The sequence below is a fragment of the Leopardus geoffroyi genome, chromosome A1 (genome assembly GCF_018350155.1).
Source record: "Leopardus geoffroyi isolate Oge1 chromosome A1, O.geoffroyi_Oge1_pat1.0, whole genome shotgun sequence".
Classification (NCBI taxonomy): domain Eukaryota; kingdom Metazoa; phylum Chordata; class Mammalia; order Carnivora; family Felidae; genus Leopardus; species Leopardus geoffroyi.
The window spans coordinates 213,767,165-213,794,455 of record NC_059326.1 but is presented as its reverse complement, the minus strand read 5'-3'; the positions used below and the strand labels follow the sequence as shown (position 1 = coordinate 213,794,455).

At 45.4% G+C, this 27,291-nt stretch overlaps 1 protein-coding gene across 7 annotated transcripts in view; it reads left to right on the top strand.

The window, feature by feature from the left end:
* Positions 1 to 27,291, top strand: part of PDZD2 (PDZ domain containing 2) — a 368,370-nt gene that overhangs the window by 212,863 nt on the left and 128,216 nt on the right. The window contains exon 1 of one of the 7 annotated variants that reach the window (XM_045441001.1): positions 15,894 to 16,124. The exons of the other annotated variants lie outside the window; for them this stretch is intronic. The gene's annotated coding sequence lies outside the window, so the exon portion shown is untranslated. Of the gene's footprint in view, positions 1 to 15,893; positions 16,125 to 27,291 lie in introns of those variants that run through there. 7 annotated transcript variants of the gene reach the window in all.

The window sequence follows — 27,291 nt, the reverse complement described above, 5'->3', positions numbered from 1 at the left end:
TCAGTGTACCTGAAGTAGTCGTGTCTGTACTATCTGTTTTATCAATTTGGTTCACACATATTTAAAATCCCACTTAAAATGTAAATGATATATTAATTTCAAATATGCTTTCTCACACTCATATACTTTATAAAGCAAATTTGTTCAGACTCAGAGCCCCATTTTAAGTCCAATAAGTCCATTTTTCAGAGTGTATCAGTCACCTTCATTTCCATCTTTACTATTTAAGAGACAGCAATTTTTATATCCACATACAGTGCTGTCACTGGACCTTTTTTCCAAGACTGCAAGAGTCCATTCCTGTAACTGTGGCACAGTTCTCCTACCCCTTCATCCTATAACTGAGAACACCTTGTATTTACATGCGTTTACTGTGTGCCAAAAGCACTGTCATAGGTGTTTACATGTATTATGCTCACTTACTCCTCAAAACAACCTATGAGAAAGATACCTTTATTATCTCATATTACTGTGGGAGTCAAGGTCTAGAGAGGTCAAGAAACTTGCTCAGAGTCACATAGCTCGCGAAAGGCAGAGCCAGGATTCAAACCCAGCCATGGCGCCCACAGTTCATGCTTTTAACCACCATGCTACTCGGCTACAAAGAAATCCAGCACCTAAGTTGTGAGGTCATTTCCCCCCGGAATAATTGTTAAATTCATTGTTGAATTTATTCTCCCCCTTTATTTTAAACCAGTTCTTACCTCTCTAAACATCTAAAATATCATCAGTTGACCTGAGACCATTGTGTCTTCTCCAAATATAATTTGCCACCCAAATTAATTGAAAGGGAGATTCACAATATAACTGTTATAGACTCAAATATAAGACCTCTTTGTCTTTTTTGAGGATAATTTTAGGGAAAAATATAATCTTAGATTTTGACACAATAGATGTATTTCTCTATATTAACATGTAAGCCAAATCAGTTAGTGAAGGCTGGCGGTGGGTGGGGGTGGGGGGGCGGTGGGCAGCGGGTAGCTGTATTATTTCTGGTATAACTTAACTCCTGGTCCCTAGACCCTATATATTGGGCTGTTTACATACATTACCTAGTTTTACTCTCCCCACAACCCTATTAAGTAAATAGCATTGTTCCCATTTTGTAGACGAGTGAACTCAGGCTCTGAGAATATGAGAAACTTGCCCAGCAAATACAGAGATTAGGCAGTCATGTTGAGACTGTAGCTCGCGTCCAGCCAGCACTGAAGCCTGTGCTCTGCGGATGATGCCGTGTGGCCTCACTGGGCACACAGCACTGGATGGAAAAGCCCTGACTTAGCGCATGTGGCACTGCCCTGCTCCCGCCAGCTGGCTTCCGCTGCCCTCCCTGCTCCCTGTCATCCCTCTGCTTTCTGCCTTGCTGAGCCCAGCAGGGCTTTTGGCTGCAAACAACAGAAATTCCTGTCGCTAGTTTAGGCAGAAAGGGATGCAGTAAAGGATGTTAGTTAGCAGGTGGCTCGTAGAACTTCCGGGAGGGACCAGCATCAGGCTCGGATGTTGCAGAGCCAGGACAAGAGCCAAACCGCGCGGCGGGACTGTTCCAGCAGGAAAAGCCACAGCGCCCCGGCCCAGGATGTTAGGGAGAGGGCGCCAGAATCGTGCGCCTCTGCAGGAGCGCTTAACCTCCACGAGGCTGCGGTCTTGGTGGGGGAACGCCGCCCACTTGTGCATCCAGGTCTACTTGGTGGAAAGTAGCTTCCTGGGCCTGCACTCAGGCTGCAAGGGAATAGGGGAAATGAGGGCGATCCGATTTTCCACTAAATGGGGGTTGACGAGCCAAGATACATCTTCTGTGACACGTCACCCTGGTCCCAGCCCCAGCCTGGGCCGCAGCACGCCAAGATCAGATGAGTAGTGCTTGTCCTCAGTACCTGGTGCCTCCTGGATCCAGAGGGACCCTCGCATGCTCCTCTGAGTGCCGGGCCCCGTCTGCCCTGCTCTGCTGCTCTGGCTCGAGGTGGTACAGCCGAGCGTTGGGCTAACCTGAGGGTCCGTCCAGGGTGATGGTACTTTCCCAAGTTACATTTTGATAGCAGAAGCCTTTCCTCTAGACTCCAGCATACTGGTTGAAGCCCACACAGCGGGGTGCATGGAGCAGAACCTTTCATTCCCACAAAGTGCCTCTCTTAAATCAGGGCTTTCATCAGCTGGGTCCCACGTGCTGAGCACAAAGATAACAAAAGTAACAAGTGATGAAAGGGTTAGCATCTTTCTTCTTTATAAGAAATACACTGTATATACCTTTTCAGTCTTCAGGTTTCCAATTGCTTTTGAAAAAAGTACCGAGTGGAGGCCCAAGGTCTGAAAATAATAGACTTGAGAGTAATATGTTGATTGGAAGAATAGTGTATAGAAGTGAAAGGAACACAAAACCCAAGAATTAGCTGATGGCCCTCTTATCAGTGGGGCTACGTCAGGCAAACATAATTGGTATTTCTGACTGGTGGTCTGTAAAACTGGAAAAGATAACAAACATTAAGACTCTTAAGAGTCATTTTTAAAAAGGGGCAGGAGGGGGGAAGGCTCCTGGGTGGCTTGGTCGGTTGAGCCACCAACTTCAGCTCAGGTCATGATCTCTTGGTCTGTGAGTTCGAGCCCCTCCTCCAGCTCTGCGCTGACAGCTTGGAGCCTGTTTCGTATTTTGTGTCCCCCACCCCCCCACATCTCTCTCTCTCTCTGTCTCTCTGCATCTCTCTCTCTCTCCCTCCCTCCCTCCCTCAAAAATAAAATGAAACATTAAAAAAAAGGTTCTAAAAGTTATTACAAGAATTACATGCTCAAACTCTGGACACAGTGGCACGCAGTTTTTTAACCTTCTTGTCCTTTAAAGAAATCACAGTCACACTGTGTGAGGCCATCCTCCCCACTCTGTGCTGCCAGCATGGGTTTTGTCTTTCTTTGCTGGAAATTACATGGGTAGTTTCCATTATCAAATGAGTACACAGGTTGAAGTTGAAGGAACTCAAGGTGACTGGGGAAAACAAACCAAACCTTGCTTCAACACCTGATTCACCGTGACTAGGGTTTAGAGCTTACACATCAGAGATAAAGTCATCAGGAAGGGTCTTAGGTTAGTTTGCATTTTTCTGGTCATCTTGAATGCTTGATGTGGCCAGGGGCTCATGGTCTATGTATTAATTTTCCTTCAGAGTTCATTTAGTAGCAACAGGCAGAGGAATCATTTGCATTTTAATTGGGTCGTTGTCCTTCCCCCCACCTCCCCCCTCCCCCACCGTCCCCACCCCCAGCATTCTCTCTACTGCTGAGAGCTGGAGCCAGATGTCACTCATACTCCCTGCCTCCCAGTGACACAAATGTCAGTATCTCTAACTTTTTAGTGGCACCAACGCAACCACAGAGGGCCTCGATGAGTTCTCCAAGGCCACGTGATCCCAGAATTGAACAGCTAGGAAAATTCTCAGTTCAAGTGGCACATGCAGTTTCCAAAACATTAAAAATTTGGGAGTTTTGTAAATTGAAGTCACGGATGGCAAAAATCTCCACCATCCTTCCCAGTGATTCGTACTAAAGATTTTAGGAATAAAACACAAGGATCTCATTTTGAAAAGGCACATTTTGTAAGTGGGTGGTGCATGTCTCAGGGCACAACTGGGAAATTTTTTTGGAGGACAGATGTAAATATGAGAGTAACCCAAGGAAATCTGGTGCCATTTCTAATCTTGTGCTCTTAGGTGAAGAAACTGAAGCAATGATTGTGGGACAAAGGTGGTTTGATTCCAGCTGGAAAGCTCAGTTCAAATCGAGGCCACCTTATGTAGGTACCACTCCCGGTGCAGAGCTGACATGGAAAGCTGGTGATGAAGCAAACCTGAACCCAGCCTCGCAGCCTCAGTAATTCTGACATGTGCTTGTAAGGGAGGTGGGGACAGCATAAAATATTTAGAGCAAGGCTGGCGGGGATTAGCATATACAGAGGTTGAGTTGAGCAAAATGTAGGACGCGGAGGAAGCCTTAAATGGTGCAAACGTGCCCAGTTGTCACGGGGAGAGATGCAAAGTTTGAGACACGAATTCCTGTTTGTTTTGAAAGCTCTATGGCGGCTTCACCAGACACCTTTACTTTCTCAGAACAGTTGTGTTAGATGTTTCCAGAACTGTGCAGTGATGCAAGGGAACATTGGGAAGAGATGTCCCCTACTCTCCCATTGCCTGTGCTCTAGTGAGGAAAATTACCATTTATTTGTCACGTCCAGATTTTCTTAGATTATCGCTCTCAAGCCCTGGCAAAGGAATTGATGAGCCTGTGCCCACGACAGTTGATCCTCTCTAGGGGCCCTGTGGCCTCCTCCAGATTTCATTCAGACTACCCAGTTAACCAGCCACAGACCTTCTGTGCTGGGTGGTGGTCCTTCAGAGGCAGCACGCCTCCTAGATGCATTGCTACTCATCCTCTGGGCACTTAGAGGACCATCCTTATCAGAGCCTTGTATCTGGATGTTTCTACCAAGAGGTGGGTGAACTCTCCAAACTAGCCCTGCTCTCTCCGAAGAGAAGGTTATTTCTGGGTTTGCCTGCAAACACTCTGAAGACTGTGAGCATACCTTTTGATGTATGTACAGGGCAGAGGGTTTCAAAGACCAAAGGCTGAAGGATGTGTAAGAGAAAGGGAGCTCTGATCTGCGTGTGTGAGTGTGTGTCTACTCTCTTGTCAGTGTGCTCTTGCATAAGTATATGTTAATGGGTTAAAAAAATGTTTTTTGTTTCAACATTTAGCCTGCTTAGAAACAAATATTAGTCTCAGACACGTTTTGGAAAAATAGAGCAAAGGACCAGGAGTAGGCAGACAGGTTAATGAGCTCTTGGCCCCTCTCTGAGCACAGTCCTGTTTTCACTCTGTCAGTGGGGAAAATTTCCTTTTTACAGGGAACCTTCAGACCAGTGCTTTGTTCAAAAACCCTTTATTGAGAGCCTCTTGCTTCTAAGAAGAATTTATTGGATGCTGATCTGGCAAGGGCTGTAGTCATCTCAACATCCATGTGTGGGGGCTGCTGTTGGGGGTGGGGTGGGGCTCATGTTTCTCCTGTTGTTTGCAAATGCTCATAAAATCTGAAGGCTGAATCTTTGGTAGGCAAACAACAGTTGAGGGGGGTTATGCTGGAATTTTTTCATTTTTTTTCCCCTGGACGTTTTCTAGATGCAGTACACGGTGTTTACAAAAGCCTTCCTCCATGGTTCATTCTAGAACAGGGCGTTGGTGTCCATGTTGGCAGCCATGTGTGCCCTGCTTGGACACATCTTCCTGCTGTCATTCAGAGACTATTGGTGTGTCTGAGTATTGGCTTCTCCACTCCAAGTGCGGTTGTATTGAATGGGAGAGTACCTTTGTGTGCCCTCAGCCAGCTTTGAGCCTGATTTCTCCTCCCACTGGGTTCCTGATTGCCTTGGAGCAAGAGGTGAATGAGTACACCTGTGCCATTTTTGTGTCTCTACAAACCCAGGGCACCGGCTGTCCCAGCCCAGCAAACAAACCCTGTGAGGTAGGTGTGGTGGCATTCCTGTGCTTTCTGATACTTTCTGACAGCTTCCTCCTTCAGGTGCACCTATTTTTAGACTGGGCTTGCCCCGATCTGAGTGTTAACTTTTGCAAAGCTGTGGCCTCCTGTATGTGTTCAGTGGTTTTTCTCAAGGACCCCTGGGTGTTCATTGCTTCCAACTCTTTGAAGGCCTTGTAATCTGCGAGGTGTTGCAAGTGCTGAAGCAAGCTTCCCGGCTGTCCCTGGGCAAGAGCATTTTGTTTGGCCAGAGATAAAACGTAGTGTCCAGATGCCGAAGGAAGGGAGGGAGCTCCAGGATTGATGGGGCAGTTTCCTTGAGGGTGAAATGGGATAGAGCTGTGAGCCTCCTATCAAAATCTGTCAGTATTTACTGAAGGTCCTGGTGCTAATTGTCACCACGATAGGGACAGCTCGTGTGTAACTGTTTATAAACTTAGTAGCAGTATTTGCAGACTTGGGAAGCATGTGGCTGGGAGCAAAGGTTGATGAAGACCGTCTTTACCACTTGAGGGAGGGTGGGGACACAGCAGCCTGTTGTGAAAGACAGAGGAAACCAGGTGGAGCTGGCAAGGAAGGTGGGGTCAGCCAGTTGAACAGTTTGGTGGCCACAGTCAGATGAGTTTGCGTTCGATCCAGGATTGGGATGCTTATGGCATTTAACACCTGGCACACGGAGAATTTTGTAAACCTATAGCCAAGGAGGGTTAGAAAGGAAATAAGAAATATGGTCCCCCTCCACGTGAGGATGTGCGGAAAGAACAGAGAAATTCTGACCGGGTTTCCCAAGAGCTCAGAGTGGAGGTGCCCATGAGGCTGAAGGGAATGCCTTGGGGAAAGGAGAGGTGACAAGCTGGGTAAAAGGTTATTGGCACATTCAGTTGCAAATGTCAACCCCCTACAGGTAACAGGGAACCAGCTACAGTGAGCACACAGAGTTCCTGGGATTGAGAAGTTAAGTCAGGGAAAGAACCATCTGGAAATCATTTGCGGACATCATTCTGGGTACTTCAGAGTTCTCCCTCGAGACATATTATAGAGTCTATGGAAAGGACAAGGAAAGACAGCCGTGGCTCTCCTGGGAGTTCCAGGGGCTCTCAGGTAACCTTTCTTTTCAAGTAGCATAGCTAATCTAGTTCAGGCTTCTCCTTTAATTTTTAAAGTAGCCTTAATCATTACACTTCTTTTCTCTTCCATTTTTTCATCAAGTAAAAAAAAAAAAAAAAGAAAGAAAGAAAAAAAAAAGGGACCTGACTCACGCCTATCCTGACAGGAAGTAATCTGGAAAAAAAGATAGATGAAGCTCTCGCTCCTGAGAAGCAAAGTGCCACGCCCTTCCGAGTGGAAGCCTGGATCTTTTTGACAGAGCTCCACGTGGGCGTTTTGTGTGGCTTTTCAGGGAAAACCCTGGGCAGCATGTGGTTCCCTCTTCGCTCTTCTTGTCAAGTAAGCGGTGGCTTGATTGGAGCTGGCAGCCCCTTTGGGGGAACACTCAGCACCGACTCCTGGATCTCTTCACACTGCCCTTCACCGAGCCCTCTGCTTTCCCTTCCCAGTTTCCCCTTTGTCACTTTCAGTTAAGCCAGGAACGTTTGGAAGCAGGACAAGCCGTGTGTAATTCGGTTAGCAGAACAGCTAAGAGAGGAGACTGAAATGCCAAGGACTAGGGGTAGAATGAGCGGGTCTCATACAGTGGTCACTGTAACCATAGTTCATTGAATGCCTGCTGTGTGGTCGGCGCTGAGATGATCCCAGATACCACCATCTCTCTATTTTAGCAACGACTCTGAAAATGCATTGTACTTTTTCAGACGCGGAAGGCAAGGTGTTGAGGTCTGTTTTTCTTCACGGAGCGAGTAAGCAGAGAAGGTTCTTAACCCGCCGTGGTCCAACCGAAGCTCACTCTTTGCACAAAATGTGCTGTCCCTCCTAAGAGACTCTCTGTGACAAACGGGACATGTTAAGAAAACGGTGCCGGAGAGCAGAGAACAGAGGATTTAGGAAGGAAAGGAACAGGCAGACCTGGTTTGGTTGGCAACTTGGGGAAGTTCCTTAAACCGTGAGACGTAGTCTGTGCTCTCAGCCTGCAGTGCTCTGTGAAGCGTCCAGCCCCCCTTCGGCTCTCTGAAATCTGAGGTGTATGTCATGAAAAGTTGCAGCTAAAGTAATTTCTGAAGTTCTTGAGCCCAGTTTATTTTCTTTGGGAGTCTGATAGTCTACTTATTAGAATGTGAAGACCTTTTGTGAACTTTTTTTCCCTGAGTCTTAAAAATTACGCTTTCATTGGTTGGTGCTGGGAGGACCACACTATTCTTGGTTGAGTACAAGCCAAGGCATCGCCCTCCTGTGAGGTATTTGCAGTTTTGTGCTTTGGCTGCTGTTCTTACTGCCAGAGTTTTCATTGTTACGAAGTTAGTCAGGCACATTCTTGGGGCTTTTGTTTTTAAACTGTTTTAGATAACGTTTAAGACCTGGAAGTCACCATTGCCTGATTCCCATGGGAAGTCTCCAATTATTTAGAGAAATTCTTCTTGTGGGAAAAAAAGGGGGGACAGGAAACAAATACCTAATTGTTCGGAGGCTCATAGAAAGAAATTTCCATGTATGACCCAGCTTCCTCACCGTTGCTTCTGAAAACTGTGGTTTTGTAAGTCAAGTTCCTACCCCCACAGAACCATGCATGATTCCAAGAGTAGATTCTTCCTGGTAAAGATGAGAAATAGCTTAATGTACATTTGAGTCCAAACATGTCATTGAGTCTAATGTGGCTTTTGATGGGTTTCCTCCTCCAAGGGCCTCACCCACCCTTTCCTACTTGAATAAGAAAGACTCTAATAATATTTTTAATGTTTATTTCTTTTTGAGAGAGAGAGAGAAAGCGTGATCGAGCAGGGGAGGGGCAGAGAGAGAGGGAGACACAGAATCTGAAACGGGCTCTGGGCTTTGAGCTGTCAGCACAGAGCCCAACATTGGGCTCAAACCCACGAACTGCGAGATCATGACCTGAGCCAAAGTTGGATGCTTAACCGACTGAGCCACCCAGGTGCCCTAAAACTCTAATAATTTTTAATCATAATGTAGACTTGGTAAGCTTAGGGGACTGTATTTTTTTAACAGGAATTATTTTGAGATCTGAAAATTACGACTGGGTGCAATAAACCTTTAACACCCAAAGCACCACAGGGAACTCTGTTGCCACTATTAAACTTACAGAAGAGCCCAAGAAGACAGGGCAGGGGGCGGGGGAGGAGTTAGCTAGTTATAGAAACTGCTTTAAAAAAAAAAAAAATGTCCAGTTCCAACACATTTCACCAGACCTTCTGAGGTGCACCTGCAGCCCCATCACATGATCACACGGTGTGGAGTGTTTTTGGAGTGTGCACTCTGATCCGGTGACCCAAGTGATGTAGCATCAGTGGCTTCCCTTGACCACTCAGCACCTCAGCAGGAGTCAAAATTAAGCTTGGTCTCTTGCTGCAGGAGAACACTACCCAGAACCCTGCTCTCTGCCCTGAGTCTTCTGTGTAACTCTACAGTCTATGTGTGTTTGGGGTGCACCTGCCTCTGTGGGATTGTTAGGGAGTAACGAATCATCCGCGTCACCTTAAGTTTCCGAAAGCCAAGCAGATGGCAACACCTTCACTCTTGGACGATAACAGTGCAGTGAAAATAAAATACAGAAGGCTGGAGATTCCAAACCCTGCCCGCTGTTTTTATTTCCCCTGTGTGGCATTCTAGTGGACTTGTGACTGTGGCCTCTGTCATGCTTATCTGGTTCATACACACCTAGTGGCATGGGCAGCAATCTGATCCCAAACCTGGCTGGCAGCGGTCCTTTCCAGAATGCCTGTTTAACAAGCCTGCCATTTGGCATGTTCTGCTCACCATGCCACTGTGTCAGGTCGGGTGGGTCTGGCTGGAATGCAGTTGTCTCCAGAAGCCATATCTATGAGACGTAGCCCACTCTCTATTTATCTGGGAGAAGTGTGGAGCTGTGGGAAAAGCCAAGACGAAGAAGCTGACTTTAAGACTTTCTGTAGGACCCACTTCCTGTGGAAGTCACTCTTGATTACCCCGCCCATCATGACACCTCCCTGTGGGAATCCTGGAGCCCTGACTGCCTGTATCTGTCACTTCTCGTTCAGCACGTGTTGCATGGCAAGTGGTGGGAATCTTTTCCAATGAACAGGGTCTTGCCTGCCCAGCAAATTCACATTGCACAGGTGCTTACAGGAGACCCTTATTAATTACTTGTCTGATTCTGGTCTTGAGGGGTATCGAATCTTGTGGAAATCTTTGGGGAAATGTCTGCAGAGATGCTCACAGAAATTGATGTCTTAGAGAGCCCAAGGCCATGAGAGGCATTACAGAGAGGTGTCGAGCTGAAGGTGGCTGGTGACATTGGCTAAGGAAACTGCTTGTTCCCTGTGCTCAACTGAGTGTGAGTTATCAACACTCATGGCTTGGTCCGTGGGGGTCCTCAGGTCTGGAGCAGGTTTCCCAGGAGTGAGTTCAAGTTGTGATGGGGGCGGATTTAGCTTCCAAAAGCAAAAACGTCTCCATTTCTATGAAAGAAACTGCCTCAATTCAAAGGATTGATTGGACTGACAAGCCAGGATAGAAAGTGGGGACCAAGCACCCACTCTTGTGGCTAAGACCAGTGGCTGGTTGGTCTAAGCAGTTTGTCCTTGGCTAGGGTCTGAGGAGGTACAAATGCCTTGAAGTCAGGGCATGGGCTGGTCCACCTCTCTGTGGAGGAGTATGGCAAACGTGTCTCTGGTGGTGTGTGTCATAAAGACTTTCTACTCCTCTGACGTTAGACTTTCCTTGTCCAAAATGATTGGTCCTTTCTTCCATCTGGGTGCAGAAGAGACACACTTTTCTTTTTGAATGGACTTTCATAATCCTCATCAGTAGGCCTTGATTCTGTAAGGCTGGGCCTAAGAATCACGTGTCATTGTCCAAGATCCCAAGTCCTTGGGGCATGCCAGTGGGTACCTCCTATTCGATTGCAGCCACTGACCATAGCATAGCTCTCATTTCCTCCCTCCATCTTTTCCTAAGACAGCTCCTTCCTGAAGAAAGCTGGGAAGTTTCAATGTGCCCACATTCCTGTAGATGTGGAAGCAAGTTATGAAGATGGGAAAAGCGGGGAGAGACCCATCCTGGCCTCAGAGATGGGGACGGAGTTAGGGGCAGCTGGAACTTTCCTGCACCTATGTGCAAGTTTAAACCAAAGAGTGTCCCATCTAGATGGAAGGGCAAATCAGATGGCCAAGGAGAATGCTGGAGAGTGTTTGAAAAGTCCTCAACACACTTGTTTGCTATTAATCAGCTATATTATAGAAAGGGGTGGGAGCTGTTTGATAAAGTAAGATCTGGATGCACTAGTTAAAGGGAGAGCTAGTCTGCAACACTTCTCAAACGTATTGGACCATGGAGCCCTTCTTCCACAGGGCATCTTCTCAAACTGGCACTTTGTTGAATGTATTTGTGGGAAAACTGGAGTAGGGTAATGAATTGTACAAAGAAAGAACCCTTGAGAAAAAAACATTCAAAAGGACAGTGAAACTGTTTTAAGGATCTGACATGAAGAGAGCTTTGTCCTGTTTTCCCATTTATTCGCTAGAATTTAGGGGAAGGTAGCACTCTGAAGGAAATACAAAAGGGAACTTTCCAGTAAATGTTGATCCAGCGCTTTCAATGGAGCAAGTGCCAGAGAAGTGAGCAGTCCTCACCTCTGCTCACGAGCCTCGTAGAAGCTGCAGTGGTTCAGCTCAGGGTTTTTTGGAATGTTGACTCTGAATTCTTTAGGACGGAGATGGCTGCTCCAGTTTTCACCACCCCTGTTGCTCTTGCCTAACCTGCTTGTCTCATTCATGTAACTTTCTGCACCTGACAACATGCATGCTTGCAGCCCCAGAGTGGGAAGCCATTGTGGTAATAAATACAGTGTGATCCAACGCCGTAAGAACCCATATCCTCTGTTGTTTGTTGCAGAGGGCTGTCTTGCGCATCGTCAGATGTTTAGCACTACCTCTACCCTTTAGATGCCAGTAGCAAGCCCTCCTCCTTCCCACAGGGCGTAAAATCTTGCCCTGTTGAAAAGCACTGGTATATGTGAGAAGCATAAACAGATGAAAAAGAGCAGTAGCCAGTGTGTTTCACGATGCAGGCAATGGGGCTAGATCAAGAGTAAAGATATTTAGGCTTCATCCTTCGGGTGATGAGAAATTATTAGAGCGGTGAGAAATTATCAAGCAGATCTTACATACTTGCCAGCGGATGTCTCTGTGTGCAGGATAGATTGGAGGGGTAGACAACTGAGGAACAGAGAAGAGTTTGGACTGAAGACCCTAAACATGACAAAATACAGGGGAGGGGACAACGAAAGACGTACAAAGTGGAACAGACAGGACCCAACCAACCACCAAGTGCGAAGGAAAGAGGGCGGTGGGTGGGGACTCGAATGCTGGGTGACCAGGGGTGGACATTAATTAAAAGAGGGAATATAGGAGGATGGGCTGGTTTGAGGGAGAGCATGATGGTTTTTATTTCAGGGCACGCTGAGTGTGAGATGCTACCTGCCATGCAGGTGGAACAGGGCAGAAGGCAGGCAGAGGTCTGGGTCTGAAGCTCTGGAAGAAGATGGAGATTGAGGAGCTAGAGGCTCTCACTTGGTTGTAGTTGCTTGGCAGTGGGGGTGTGACCCAGGGAGGCGGGGGGAGAGACGCTCATGCCCATTCTGGTCTCACCTGGTTGCCGGCAGGGAGGAGGCAAGTTGAGCATGGAGACTGAGAAGGGCTGATCAGAGAGCTGAAAGCCGCTCCATCCACCGGACTTTTGGTCTCAGATTCAATTGCAAAAACAAACAAAAACCAGTTCTGTATACAAGTAGGGACCAAAAAAACACGATGGTATCAGTAGGTGCTGCTGGAGTTGAGGGAGGTGAGAGGGGTGTGTGAACTCCACGAGAGCTGCCTTGGTGGCCAGGTTGGAAGGGAGCCGTTTGTTCACATTTCCAGGCCAGGGCTCTCCGTGCTTGAACAAGTCTAAGGGTGTTGCCCATCAGTACTGACATTATCCTCTCCCGTCACAGAATATAGAAACAAACTGAGTACATGGGTGGAGTTCACAACATTCTGGGGGATGGGGAAAAGAAAGGAGGCAATTTTAGTGCTTCCTGTTGTTGTCAAGTCATTTATGAATTGGCAAGGGGTAGTCTTTTCACTTTGTGGCTTTAATAATATGAAGCATGATAGTCATGAGACTGGCCAAGGGGCAATTGCAGAGAAGATGCAGGTTCCATTAGCTTTATAAAAGTGTATGTAACATAGAATTTACCATGTTAGCTATTTTTTTTTTCCTTTTTTTTTTTTTAAATGTTTATTTTTGAGAGAGAGAGAGACCGTGCAGGGGAGGGGCAGAGAGAGGGAGGAACAGAGGATCCAAAGCGGGCTCTGAGCTGTCAGCACAGAGCCTGATGCAGGGCTTGAGCTCATGAACCATGAGATCATGACCTGAGCCAAAGTTGGATGCTCAAGTGACTGAGCCACCTAGTTGCCCGCCATTTTAGCTATTTTTAAGTATGCAGTTCTATGGCATTAGATGTGACCACATTGTTGTGTGACCACCACCACCATCTGTCTCCAGAACATCGTCTCTTGCAAAACTGAAACTCTGTACCCATTAAACAATAACTCTGTATTCTCCCCTCTCTCCAGCCCTTGGCATTCACCATTTTACTTTCTGTCCCTGTGAATCTGGTTACCCTTAGGTACCTGACATAAGAGGAATCAGGGGACATTTATCTTTTTGTGCCTGTGTTCTTCACTTAGCATAATGTCTTCGAGGTTCATCCCTGTCGTAGCATGCATCAGAATCTCCTCTTTAGGGCTAAGTAGTATTCCATTTTATGTATGTACCACATTTTTTTAATCCATTAATTAGTCAATGGGCACTTGGGTTGCCTCGACCTTTTGGGAATTGCTGCTGTAAACGTGGTTGTGCGTATAGTCATTTGTGTCCCTGCTTTCAATTCTGTGGGGTGTGTATCCAGAGTGTCCTTTGGCTTGTTGATTTCTTTCTCTGTTAGGGATTTCTGGAACATTCTCTAGCTCCCTGTCCTTCTGATGCTGCCTTTGTTTGTTACCCTTCTGCTTTTGCTCATGGGAGAGCCTTAGGTGTAAAAGTGAGAGAAGAAAGCAGAGCTCCAATTCTACCATGGGAGGTTTGACCCAAATCTCCTCTTCCCCAGAACCTTGGATGGTTAGATGCCTCTAATGGCTTGTGTATTTGTCTAGTACAGGCTGCATGGCTACTTCTGTGAGTAAATGTAACAGCAATTCTCCTTAAAGCAAAATTATATAATATATATAATCCACCCTTGGTTGAGAGAACAGGAGGCGGGCAGAATAACTGGTTTCACCATCGGTTTTTGGCCATCTCACAAACTAACACTGCAGCGAATATAGGCAAACTTTACCTCTAAGACTAGTTGGTTATGGATCAAGAAAATTTTAACCTCCTTTTTTTCCCTCACTCCTTAAATTTTTTTTTAAAGAACAGAAACCCTCCTTTTAGCTTAAACTCAGAGCAAGTCCACTGTCCTGGAACTAGGGAGGTGAATCCCAGAAGGGCACCCATGTAATCAACCTTCAGGCTCCTGGTTGGCATGGGAAAACTGGAACCAGTCCGGGGTTCCCTTTTCGGGCTTAGAGACTAGGAACTGATCTTCCCGTCAGTTCTTTTTGCCCTGCCAGTGACACATCATGTATTTACCAGTGACTTTGTGTCTTGCTTCTCTGGGTCTGCTCTGTAAAAAGCAGATCACCTACTTTTTTTTCAAGGATGTGGTCTTAGACTAGACTAGATGACTAGAACCCACTTGAAACATATGAAGATGTATAGCATTTTTTTCTTAGGGGACATTGTAACCATCTAATTAAAGAAAGAAGCAGACTTTAAGTCTGGATCCTAAGTCATCAGCTTTTCAATATAGGGAAATTAAAAAGCAATTTTTTAAACTTAAGAACTTCCCCTGGTGATTGGGACTAGCTTTAGACAACACGAGGAAACATAGGAGGAAATCCATATTGGATAAAACTCTAAAATAAATGATGGGAGTGAAAACAGACCAACATTAACTCTAAAGCCTGACCCGAGCATGCCTGCCAATGAGCAGAGGAATTGCTCCTTTCTCGTTCCTGACAAGAACAGCTACTAAAAGACTGTCAGTATTTTCATAATAACACATTCCCACTTTAATGGCTTTGTGCAAATTTTCATATCTACTCCGAAGGCCATAGGGTTTTCAGGACCTGGTTGGTGGTACATAAACGACCCCTTTTGCTCCAGCTGCCCAGATAAGGTGAATTTTGTACGTAGTGGAAGTCATGATACATGTGTATTGGTTTGGGGGAGCCTATTTTTAAAAATTCTATTTCCTGATAAAATCTTATCATCTTTGTAGCTGCCGACATTCTGGCTGGGTAAGTGTTCTCAGGAGCTGGTTCATAATCTCTGTTGTTGCAAGTAGTGGTCCAGAATGGAAGATGCAAGTGTTGTTGGAGTAGGAAACTTATAGATTAGGGATCATCATGGCAACGGGCTCCTTTTTTTTCTTTTTTTACAAATGGTCTCTTACTGGGACACCTGGGTGGCTCAGTCAGTTAAGCGGGTTAAGCATCTGACTCTTGATTTTGGCTCAGGTCATGATCTCGTGGTTCGTGAGATCAAGCCCCACGTCGGACTCCGTGCTCTTGGCATGCAGCCTACTTGGGATTCTCTTCTCCCTTTCTCTCTCTCTCTCTGCCCCTCCCGTTTCTCTCTCTCTCAAAATAAATAAACATTAAAAAAAAAAAAAACCATACACACAAATGGTCTTTTACTTACCAGTGGGCTTCTTTATAATATTATTTAAAGTCTCAGTTTTTATTCCCATTTAAATGCAGTAAGAAACCTGGCCTTTTAATAAGTGCAAAGTAAAATAGGTCACTGGGTGCTGTTTCTTCACTGATCATCCTGGCTTCACATTTTTAGTGTATTTTTGTTGTCTCGTGCCTGAAATCTTCAGGGTATTTCAGGTTGTGGCATCTGCATACTGATGCTCTTACAACTCTATCACCAAGGTGTGGGTCCTTTGTGGATGGAAGTCTGGTCTGCAGATACCTGCAGGAGGAAACCCCAGATGACTTCTGCCACAAGCTAATGCTCCCCCATACTCCTGGAAAATTAAAGCCGCCTTTAGCAGCGTGGTTCCAGGACACTGGCAGGGCAAGGGTTGGCTCATTCTCTTACACACAGTTTCGCTGGATGCACTCATAAATGAAAAATGATCTGAGTGCTGTGGGTGGGGCCCTCGAGCGCAGGAGGTGAAGCTGGAGGAGGAAAGAGAAAATCTGCTCCTAAGCTCAGTAGAGCATGGGGAGCAGGCAGGAAGTCAGAGCACGCCCTGGCATGGCTCACATTTTTGTTGATAGCTAATAACCCAGGACTTTAAAGGACTGAATGGAGAAGGGAAATGAAGCACGACAAACTCTGGAGCCTGTCCTGTTCAAGTGGGTGTGAAGCACAGTAGAGAAGGCTCACCTGATCAGCTCAGAAGCAGGTAGGAGGGGACCCGAGCTGGGGAGAGAACCCTGTCTTCTCTCCGAACACAACTTATATGTTTGCATTTTTTTAAGCATATGAGAAACGAATAGATAATATTGACATCAGAAACAGACCTAGCGTGAATTGTGCTGATAGCTGCCCAAGCAAGAGTTTTTTCTCAGTGACTACTTTGATGACCAAATGACTTATATTCTGGAGGTTGCTTTGAAAACAATCCTACCAAAGCATGCAGCATTGAATTAAAACTGATTATTTAAACTTGGCAGATGATAAATGAACTTCAGGCACTGTTTTAGAACAAATAGTTTGAAGATAGCCAACCAGAAACTGATTTTCAGGCTTGACCGTTGTTGTATTTTTATATTTCAGTGCCAACAAGGTGCTTGCTAATTTTTGCTGGCTTTTGCAAGAAAGGAAGTAGATGTACAACAGCTGTGAAATATCTCGAAATTGACCAGGATCCAGAGTGAAGCCTGAACGCACTAATGTTTTCTCCATTAAGGCAGGCTTGCTTTGCTCAGCTTCTAAGTCAGGGAATTGGAAAGTAAAGTGTGGATCTAAATATTTCTCATGGTGGGGGCAGGGGGGAGATGAGGGTCAGAGGATTGGAAACTGTCACAGTAATGTCTTCATGCTCAGAAGTAGAAAATAAATGTGGAGGGCCATGGGTTGCGGCCACACGCAAGGATAATTTAAAGACAGATCTGTGGTTCCCGTGGTTACGGCTAAGTCTCAGAGCATCCTTTCCATTGTTGGGGCTTGTGAGATGAGAAGAGGAACAGAATAAAGAGCAGCTCAAGCCTGGGTTTTGGAGCCATTGCCAGGCCTTGCTTCTGATAGGTGCCTGGATAATTGGACATGCATTTCCCCCCAGCAAAGTGGTCAGAGTAGTGGAATTGAGCTGACTTGGGGGCAATCAGAAATGGTGTGGGTGGTCAGAGTGACAGAAGCATCAGAATTAGATAGAGAACTTAAGATTTCAGTGGAATAGTCCTGCCTGAGTACTGGCACCCTTGGAGTGGAGCTTTGGAGAATGCCATATTAGCCACAGGGATGTGTCTGAGGAGGTTGATGTGAGAGCTGCTTCGCTTACTGGCTGGCTGAGTCCATCCGTCGGGCTGGGGAGGCCAAATCTTCTGGCTTTGCATTTTAGGCCTGGAGGGCTGTGCTTAGTCAAGGCAAGCCCATACCTTATCGCTGCTCTCTTGTTCTCTCTGACTTCTCTGCCTTCCAAAGTGACACCCAGTATGTAGAGGGGAGGGGGGACAGTCTCTCCTGTCCCCACTGCCCCCAAGTCTCCTTTCTGGCTAACTCTCCATCAGTTGGGTGGGGCACCTTTGTCTCCCATCCTTTACGTGCCTGTTCCAGGTGCTTTTGCTGTGATTTAGGCTGAACTGGGGGACAGACTCCTTTTTCGGATCCATTCTGGAAGCAGTCAGAGGTCAGCCCACTGTGGCCTGTGCACCAAACCCAGCCTGTCTCAGCTTGTATTCAGAGGGCTTGGGAGCTAGATGTGTATTGCACATTTTAAAGGGCTGAAGGAACAAGAATACAGGACAGAGACAGATAAGGTCTGCAAAGCCTAAGATAGTTTCTCTATGACACTTTAGAGAAAATAGTTGCTGACCTTTGATTTTTAATATCACTCGTGACCAGAATGCTCAGTGGGTTGTTGACACAGCTCAAGTTCTCGACAGTTTGAATGAGCTGTTGTTTTGGAAACTGATTTTAGTTTCTCAGTCTATTAAAAGGCATTATTGCCTCCAGAAGGGTGGATTCAGGAGCAGGGAAATTGGAAGATTTTCTTCAGGGTCCAATCAATGGGAAAGAAACATCAGATGAACTGTGCATTGTGGTTGGATTTTCCTCCTTTCCCCTTGTTGGTGAACCTTCTGGTGAAGGCATCTGGGAGACCCACCACATGGTGACGGTGCCCCCTGCTGAAAGAGTCTGATGGGGAACAAAACTCCGCTAACTTACACAAAAATGATTCACTTCCTTGTTTCTCTTTTGTGGACTGAATGCTGGCCAGAATTCTACAATCTGTGCTGTTTACTATCGGACTTGGGAAAAAAAGATGTTTTCTGTAATAAAAAAGAGAGTGAAATGAATATCATGTTTTCTCATATCCAGAACAGTGTTCCTTTATTACTATCTAAGAAAGCTTACTATAGGTCCACCGGCCTTTCCCTGAACATGGAGTTCTCCTCAACCCAGCACAGTATTTCATTGTTAATGTCCTTTCTAATAAGGGAAGAGGAAAATCTGGTGACCTTGCTCATGTTTAACTTGTATCAAAACTGCAGGCCTGGATATGGAGCAATAAGTAAGTAAGTAGCTTACTGTCTACTGCAGAAACACACAAGAGTTTCTTACAAGAAGATTGTAGTTTAAGAAGAAAAATAAAATGGCCAGTATTAATTTTTTTTCTCTCCAAGACATTTCACTGTCTAGTGTCCTTTATTTGGAAATTGGATGCTGTCAGTGGAGAAGAATGGGGGTGGGGCCCAGTTTGACAGATGGAAACAAGTGAGGAAGTATGAAAATATGTATAGTATGGTGTCCCATGGGAGTTTGGGGCTGGAAAACAAGATGGCGGCAATGTACTTGACAAGTCGGCCTGTCAGAACTGGCAAGGGTGGGTCCTTTAATCTACCATGTGATCCAGGCAGCACCTTTGTCTGTATTTAGAAAAGAGTTTGGCTCTGAATTTAGAGATTAAGCAACCTGCTATTCCTGTATGCACTGGAATTTCAGACATAGTCAGAAACCTGATTTGCGTAAGTGCTGAAACTCAACCAGAAGCAGAGCACGCTGAGGCCTGGACTCCCCAAGCAAGGAGCAGTTAGGAATCACAGCACGTGAGGCGATTTATGAAGCTTGCCCAAGAGGGTGTGGTGCTCGGTGGCCAGATTTAATGGGGCACAGGCTCTGGGGTGAAGGGTCAGCTTTGGGTTCCCAGAAGGCCATGGTTAGAGGGTGAGTAACCTCTTCCTCTGCATGGGTTGGCCGTGTGTATCTAAGAGCTCTCAAACTACCTGGTGTCTCAAAGTAGCATGAGGGACCTTTTCGGTTCTGAGCCATGCGACCAAGTTGGCTCATAAAGAGACAGAGGCAGCCAAGCAGTCAAAATATGATCATGAGCTAAACTGGAGGATAAGACGCAAGCAGCCCTTCATCAGCCAACTCATTTATAGACTTTAGGGGGGCAAGTGTGTCAGCTCATAGCTGGAGTATCTGCCCCCCTCCCTTTGGCTATCTGAACAGGACTCAAATCTGACTTCTGTTCATCAACTTTTCCCTGATGGTGAATGGGATAAAAGACCAACCTAAATGTTTGCCTATGTGTACAAAAGTACATAAAATCTAGAAGAGAGAAATGGTCAAGCAAATAGAAGTTATGATTCTGAGTTAGCAAGGGAAGCTTGTGATCATGTCCATGAAAGGGAATTAATAATTTCACCTCTCAGTGGCTGGCAGGGGTCCCTTTTGTATAGCTTTGTGTCCCTCTTAAGAACTTCAGGAGGCAGTGCACCCTCTCAACTTCAAACATTGCCTGCCGTGGGGGTCAGGGGGTATAGCACAACATCGCTGTCACCTTGGATGTCCTGACTGGAGCTCTGCTGTTTCCTCAGTGGCCAGGGAAGAAGGTGGTAGCATCCTTCTTCACTCACATGATACCTGCTCTGCTTAGCAAAGGAGGGGGCGGAGTATGCCCTACGAAGACATCTTCTGATGTCCTATTCTGCTGATTGGCCCTTTGCGTTATGTGACCGTGGTTTGTTAAATCTAGGTGTGCGTGTGCATGCACCCACACTACACTGCATTCCACAGATGGCCTCAGTCGGGCACAGGGTGAGCTCACACAGTCTCGCCTTAGATACAAGGTCCCTGGGCAGTAAGTAGATCAAGACAGCAATTGACTTGGGACTCTAGATCTGCCTGCCTTTTTATGGTCTCTTCCTGAAGAAGCAATATAACTATATTTTACATACACCAGCGAAACTTGGCACTTAGGAGGACCGAGAGTGATGCCTTTGGTAAAAGAGAAGCATTACTTTGTATTTTTGGTAACTTTGAGGTCTGGAGGCTATCAGGTGTCTTAAAGCAAGACACTTGGGACTGTCTTCTTTGCCTTTCTAATTTCCACTCTAGTTTTCTTCCCAAATTAAAAGATGGAAACCAAGTTGGAAATTGGCAGAATAGGGTGAGTCTGAGGATCAACCAGAGTGGTCCTTGAGAATCAGTTCAGTTCAAAAGCCTCTATTTCAGTGTGACGACTCAGACTGTGGGGGCAAAAAAACATTTGCACATTTCTTCCTTGAAGAGTAGATAGCTTTCTATTTCTACATTACATCTTCCCAAGCCTTGCCCTTTCAACAAAAGCTTAAACATTCTTACAGTCTCTCCTCCCTCCCCCTCCAAAAAAAAAAGGGGGGGGCGCGGCAGTGATCAATTTCACTTCCCACCCAAATAAGAACACACTTGGAAGTGCCCACGCCAGGGAGAAGTGGGAGGGAATTCAAAGGCACCATAGGTGACCTTCATTTTGAATGGCATGACTCTCTGGATTCATCATGGTACTCTTGATGGATAACAACCCTATACTCATATCTCTTGCTCTTGTTTCTGCCTCTTTAACAAAAGTGTTCTTTTCTCCTGCAGGCTGGTTCCATCAGCCAGAGGAGGGTCTGCCCTCCAAGGAACCATGCCTTGGCCTTAGCCAAATTCCACCTTAGCCTTCACCTTGCAACACTTTGACTAAAGTTCTCAGACCGCTGCCTGTGGGGTAGAGGGTTGACTGTTGGCAGTAAGCTGCTGGCTTTAGAAAACATCACAGGTATTTTATTGTAGCAGATGCAAGACAGTTTTGGCAGGAGAGCAGTAAAGACCCAGAGGGGGAAAACAGAAAATTGCCTCTAATCACTGCAGGGGAGAAGGTGGCAGAAATGAAGGCTGCAGTTTGGGTTTGGGAAGCTAAGTCCTTTGCACAATCCTTTTGACAGGCTAGAACTTGCCTGACTTCAGTTTCTCCCTCAAGTCAGTCAAAGAATGTTGAAGGAGAACTGAACGCTGCAGCTGAGAAGGTACCTAGGGGCATCTTGGTGGGTGAGGATTTTATGGAGGTCTCAGTGGCCCCATGAAACTTTGTGTGGTGGAAATTCTGCTGTTGGCATAATGCTGAGGCATTAGACATTCTTATGTCTATAACTAATTAGACATTCTTAATGCGTTTCTTATGGTAACAAAAATTCAACACTTCATCTTTAAGTGAGTAGAGTCAGTTATTTGAAACTTTCACTAGGAGAAGCATGAGTCATCTCTACAGTGTTCTGGTGGCTTAATTAATTACATTTGTTGCCGTTGGGATTTCAGGGTGGGGAGAGAATCTGCCGTCAGCTTTAGTCTTTTTACTGTGGGTTCTTTATGCACTCCAGCAGCAACCTCTGGGTTACTCTAAAACCAAAGCAGTCTCAAAGCTAAGATCTCAAACCTTGCAAAGAATCACCTTTCTAGGCTCGATGACAGTGAATAATACGGTGCTAAATTTTAAAAACATTTTTTCTCTGATACAATTTACTGTGATAGACTCTTATCCACAGATTGACCCTCAAATCTGTGAGGTTTCTTCTGCTCCCAGCCTATTTTCTTTCTTATAACCATCTCCTAGATTACCTGCCCCTGAACCAGGATAGGTGGAGAACTAGATAAAGGTAATTGCAGGGTGTTTGAAAAGCAAGGTTTAGCACTCTTTTCCAGATGAGCACAACTAGGTAAAGAAAAGCTAAGTGTGAGTGACTAGTGTGTGTGCGTGTGTCCAGGAGAAGGGCTGCAAACGGAAACTAATTCGTGGCGTTCCCCTGCACCTGGAAACATGGCTATTTTTGAGCAGAAATCTTTATGTGAGACTGGGTCTCAAGTTTGTAGGTCTTTCTTCCTTTTGTAAACATGTGGCTCGAACATGCTCACATGATTTGTGTTTGTTAGAGAAATGCTTCATTGTGTAGTAGCGACTTTTCTGTGAGAGTTCAAACCAAGTATCAGATGAATTCCCCCAAGGCTGATGTGTTCAGTTCCATTTTGCTTTCATGGCACTTCGGTTAGTATGAGGGGGAAGTGGCCTGCAGAGCGGTGTAGACGCCTTGGATGTACAGTTTTGAAATTCAGAGACAAATCGATTTTGGCTTTTTCTGAAAATGGATCTTATTTTGAGAACCACAGTTGACATGGCTGTGGGAAGTGTTGCTTATTCTTGGCAAGAAAAGTACCCTGAAAAGGTGCTTACGATCCAAGAGAGAGAGAGCCTGCCCCAGGCTCTGGCAGAGCAGGGAGAATGTTTCAGAACTCAGTGTCAGTAATTTATATTAAATCCACATTTGTAGGGAAGTACCTATGCAGATCGAGACAGCAGCTTCCTACAAAATGGGATTGTTTTAGTTACTCTGTGCAGTGGTATTCAGAATGTAGCCTGGCATGTCTGTTTCAGAAATATTTGGGACCCCAACCTAAAGGATTTGATCAGATGTACTTCTTAAACATCTAAGTGCTCATCTCTGTGGTAGGAACTTGCATCAAAGCCAGTGGACAGAAGCCAAAAAGGCAAATGCAGTCTCTATTGGAGAAGGAAGTGATTTGGCCAGCTTTGCTCAAACTAAGATCAGACAGTCAGACAGATATGGGGCACAACTTTTACCTCGTTTTGCATAAGATCCCTAAGCATCTCTTATTCTTAACCTCGATTCTATTAATAAAGGGGGACTATGAACCTGGCAGGGAGGAAAATAAAATGTTTGTTGTCACTAAACTGTAGTTGAGTTTAGTGTTTCCTTCAATAATTGATTTAGGGTCAAAGTATTATAGTATTAGCAGTCCCCATGCCTGGCACCAGTAAAAATGGTGCATGTTATTTGCAGTAGATACCTTCCAATATTATGCACATTACAACTTTGAAAATATACCAGTTAATAAACTTGTTGCCAGATATTCTTATTTAATGTGTTAATAAAATGTGTTATGGTATACATTTAAAAACATTTAGGGTATTCCACATAATTGGTTTTCTTTGTAATCCTAGATATTTTATGCATTTAAAAATAGTGAGATTTTACCTGACAGCCAGAGAGGTCCAAGGTATAAAAAAGAAAAAAAGAGAAAAGAAAAGAAAAAGACTGCCTATCTTAAAGACTACCATTTGATTTTTTTTTTCAAATTTTTATTTAATTTCTAGTTAACATATAGTGTAATACTGTTTTCAGAATTAGAATTTAGTAATTCATCACTTACATGTAACACCCAGTGCTCAACACAAGCGCCCTCCTTAATGCTCATCACCCATTTACCCATCCCCCACCCACCTCCCTCCATCAACCCTCTCTTCTCTATCGTCAAGAGTCTCATAGTCTGTTTCCCTCTCTCCTTTTTCCTCCCTTCCCATATGTTCATCTGTTTTGTTTCTTAAATTCCATATATGAGTGAAATCATATGGTATTTGTCTTTCTCTGATTGACTTATTTTGCTGAGTATAATACACTCTAGCTCCATCCATGTCATTGCAAATGGCAAGATTTCATTCCTTTTGATGGCTGAATAATATTCCAGTGTCTGTGTATCAGTATACACCTTTTTTATCCATTCATGAGTTGATGGACATTTGGGCTTTGGGCTGTTTCCATAGTTTGGCTATTGTTGATAATGCTGCTATAAACATTGGGGTACATGTACCCCTTCAAAGCTGTCTTTTTGTATCCTTTGGATAAATACCTAGTCCCTAGTCGTACAATTGCTAGATCTTGGGTAGTTCTATTTTTAACTTTTTGAGGGACCTCCATACTGTTTTCCAGAGTGGCTGCACCAGTTTGCAATCCCACCAGCAGTGCAAAAGAGATCCTCTTTCTCTGCATCCTCGCCAGCATCTATTGTGGCCTGAGTTGTTAATGTTAGCCATTCTGACAAGTGTGAGGTGGCATCTTATCATGGTTTTGATTTGTATTTCCCTGATAATGAGTGATGTTGAGCATCCTTTCATGTGTCTGTTAACCGTCTGGATATGTTTTTTGAAAAAATGTCTACTCACACCATTTAATATTTAGATCTTTATTTACCAGGAGAGAAATACTAACTCAGGACAGTAGGGTGTGTTCCAACCTGTGAGTCACCTGGGGATAAAATGCACATTCTTGTGCAGTGAGTCCAGGTGGAGCCTGATGTTTCTGCGTTTCTAACAAATTCACAGTAGCCAGGCTCTAGCCCACAGCAATTCACATAAAGGCCTGTGTTTTCCAAACTCACTTCTAATAATTTAAATCAATCTCCATTATAGATAATAGTTTAAATATTGTAATACTTGGTTGTGGGAAGAGATGCCCCAGGACAGGGAAGGTGGGAGAATCTTAAAAGAAGACTTCACCTGCTTCCAAGGGTCCTGTGTTTGGTCTTCTGGAGCCTCAGAGTAGTTGCCAGGCTGGCGAGTGAATGCGGTGGAGGCTCAGGCCTGGGAGAGGCCATCAAGATAAAGGGCTCAGTAGCAGATGGGTGTCCCCCAATGGCTCTGTCGTGGGAATGCCTTGTCTGGGAAGCTGCTGCAGCTGCTGCTCGTGAGGGGTCACTTCCTGAGCTCTGGGGCTGGTGTGTGCCAGGCGAGCTGGGAAGAACACTGCCGCTGCCTGGGGAGGGCAGGGCGACCATCCGATCCCCATCTGTGCGTGGTGACCTTATGCTCTGCCCTGAGGAGCTCTGTGTCCTCTTTCCCCGAGGGTGATTTATTACATGTGTAATTAAATGATGCAAGTGGTATGTCTTTGTAAGATTTTCAGGGATGTTTGCGAATTAGGGAAAGGTACTTTGGCAGAGTATGGCGGGGGGAAAAGTCACTGTGCCTCCACAGCCCAAGCAAGTTTCTTTAATAATCTCAGATACCCCAGTCCTGACCTGCTACCTCCTAAAGGTGCTACAGACCTTGGCCCAAACCACTTATGTCATGTGGCCTGCTGGTGGCCTTATAGAGTGGCCACAGAGATCTGGGAATCCAATTTTGTCCATCTACCAGAGGTTATCAACTGCCTGGAGACTGACTTATGCTAATCAAACTCCCAGGAGATTGGCATCCCAAACCCAGTCTATTAACTCCTAGTGAAGAATGGATCCTTCCGGTCACCAGTTACTGCCATCTTCTTTGTCATCTGTTTCTGCCATTTTAGCCCTATCTTCCCAGGAGAGAGGTAATTGAGCCGAGGACGTAATATGGAATAAGTCTTAAGGAATATTCCACGGACCTACGTTCCATGTTCTCTCTCATGTCTAAGGCTGAATAATCACAAGATAGTCTCTCAGTCTTTGGGCTCACCTTGACTAGATTCCCTTATGTCCCCTTCTCCCTGACCTGGTCCCCTGCAGTGACCCACCTCAGCTTCCATACTTCCAGGCCCTGCCTACCTGAGACCACCTCTGCTCCCCTGGGATAGGGGTCATCTCTGAGGAAGGATGTGTGTGTGGTTGTGGCAGGTGGGACGGCACAGTGCAAGGCCTTTACAAGGTGACTCTTACTATCTCTACTCTCTGTTTTTCTTTTAATTCTTTCTTACTGTTTCTACTTCCGGGGCCAATTCCCTGTACCCTCAAGAGTGGCAATCCCAGCCTTGAGGAGACACAGATGACACCTCATGACCAGGAGACTGCTCCATGAAAAACGTGTTGCTTTATTACCCATCTGTGGAAGAAGACTCCCTATTTACCATCAGTGCCCTCGTTCCTAAAAGCCAGCCGTTGACTCTGGCTGTGTCACAAGAGGCATTTGGTAAGATACAGATTGCCATGCCCCAATCTCCGTTCTCAGTGAGGGTCTAGAGTTGTACTTGTAAAAGGAGTAAAGGAATTCCTCACATGTTGGTCACCTGTTTCAGAATGTTTTTGCATCACTGCTGTCCTGTCACCAGTGGGTAATGGGGATTGGGGATCTCTTTTATCTCTTCTGTATGGTGCTTGTCTTTGCTTAAATCTTGTATGTGATGAACATGTGTCATCTTACAAAGCTGTCTCTTTTTTTCTTCTTTGGATAAAAGTCTCCCCAGATTATTCTTCTGATCAGCTGTGTTTGAAACCACTGCTGTAGACCTGTTGTCCCAGACCCAGAGCCCTCACTTTATGGATGAGAACACGGAGGCTTTGTGCATAAACTGGCTGACTAATATGGGGGGAGGGGTACCATGAAGGTTAAGTATGTAGACCACGCCCAATGCAGACTCCGTGCTCCTTGACCAGAGCCACTTATTTTCAGTCTCAGGGGCCTTAGTTCTGGGGTGTCTTCATAGAGCAACAAAAATCTAATGCCCACATGTGTGAAGTGCAGACCGCATTTCACCCAAATAATAGTGCCGAAGCTCTGGCACGAAAATGTCCATGACGTCAGCCATCCTGCTGCTTCCACAGCTGACAGATTGAGGCCCCCAGAATGCCCAGGGGGCCCCACCTCTTCACTAGGTCACTTCAACCTCCAATGCCTCAACTTCTCCATCTGTAAGATGAGCATAATTCTGTTGGCACTTTCTCCTGTACAAACTTATTGGGCAAATCAAATAAAACAGTGTATGGAAGGGCTTTGGGAGAAAAAGCACAAAGCATTATATAATCTTAAGGTGGTCTCTTCATCACCAATATTATTGTATTACCCTCAAAGACTTTACCTTTCTGCTGAGTGGCTCCAAATAGAATCACTATGGGTAGAAGAAATACTTTATTCTATCATAACACAATGAAAGGCTTACTTTGGGCAGCAGGGGTAGGGTAGAGATGGGGGGAGTCGGGATTCCCATAGAAATATATCACTTCTAAATTTCCTGACTAAAGTAGCTCTAATGGCCCATTAGAAAATCATTTCACACCCTCTGCCCTTCAGTGGCCACTTTTCAGTGCCAGGAATTGTTTGGGTGAACAAGTTGGTACATGTAAGTCACAGGATGTTTTTCTGTCTGCTCAAAGGCAGGGATTGTCTTTCCTGCCTCTCCTGCTGCTCTGGGTAGTGAAAATGCTTCAGGATTTGTCATTTTGAGAATGGCAGGGTTTTTGACCTTGTGTTCCAGACTAGATTAAGAACCAGACAGATTTTAGTATCTGTAACAATGTCTGCAATGATTCCAACAGAGAGATATCTCTAGAATGGATTAAAC